The sequence below is a fragment of the Octopus bimaculoides genome, chromosome 25, assembly GCF_001194135.2.
Source record: "Octopus bimaculoides isolate UCB-OBI-ISO-001 chromosome 25, ASM119413v2, whole genome shotgun sequence".
NCBI classification, from domain to species: Eukaryota; Metazoa; Mollusca; class Cephalopoda; order Octopoda; family Octopodidae; genus Octopus; species Octopus bimaculoides.
The window spans coordinates 21,143,349-21,144,452 of NC_069005.1; positions in this window are offsets into that span (position 1 = coordinate 21,143,349).

Consider the following 1,104-nt stretch of genomic DNA (forward strand, 5'->3'; position numbering starts at 1 on the left):
AAAGCCTTGTGAGTGGATTTGGTAGACGGAAACTGAAAGAAGCCTGTCGTATATATCCCCAAAGACACTAGTGTAGCTAGAGTGTGTGCTTCCCCCAGATTTTACAAAAAAAACTCATATTGCCTACAACAGGACGAAAAGTGCCACCCGGGCCAGACCGTCCCTACAGCCCTAGTGTCCAAAGAGACGAGTGGCAAAGTTGGCCTTATCAGGATTTGAACTCAGAACGTAAGGAACTAGAAAAAAAACCATAAGGATTTTTTTTTTTTTGAACATTCAAACAATTCTACCATCTCACCACCTTGAGGAACTGAACAAAAGTAACAACTAATGCCTACTGCTGTTGCCAAATATGTTAAAAATAATGTATTTGTCATCAATACAAAGAAAATCAATTACTGTTTCAATTAAGACAATCATGAGTAGAATGCCTTTGATTACAGGTCTGCTGGATCAGAGCTGACCTGGGGCTAAATAGCAATGGCTTCTGATTTAGGCCTTATGGCTAGCAACACTGAAGGGAGGGGATTGGTTGAATACATTGACTCCAGCACTTTGATGGTTCTTGGGCAAAAATGTCTTTGGTAGGATTTGACCTCTGAATATGAAGATGAAGGAAGTAAATACTATCTCAAGTCCCTAGCGTAGCTGAAGTGGGTGAGCAGTCCTGCCTGTGTGGTACTTTTAGGTCTGCTGTAGGCAATATGTGTTTTTTATGGGGACAGCAAGCAGAAGGGCCCACACTGGGAGGTACACACTCTAGCTACGCTAGTGTCTCAAGTCTTAGAACTTATAGGGCCAGTTACCTGGTTCCCCATGGTGTATAAGTGACCAAGATCACAACCTCATCATCATCATTTAACGTCCGTTGTCCATGCTGGCATGGGTTGGACAGTTTGACCAAAGCTGGGGAGCTGCACCAGACCCCAGTCTGATTTGGCATGGTTTTTACAGCTGGATGCCCTTCCTAATGCAAACCACTTTACAGTGTGCTGGGTGCTTTTATATGGCACTGCAAGGCACCTTTATGTGGAACTGCACAGGTGCTTTGACATAGCACCACACAGGCACTTACATACACACACTATATATATATATATATAT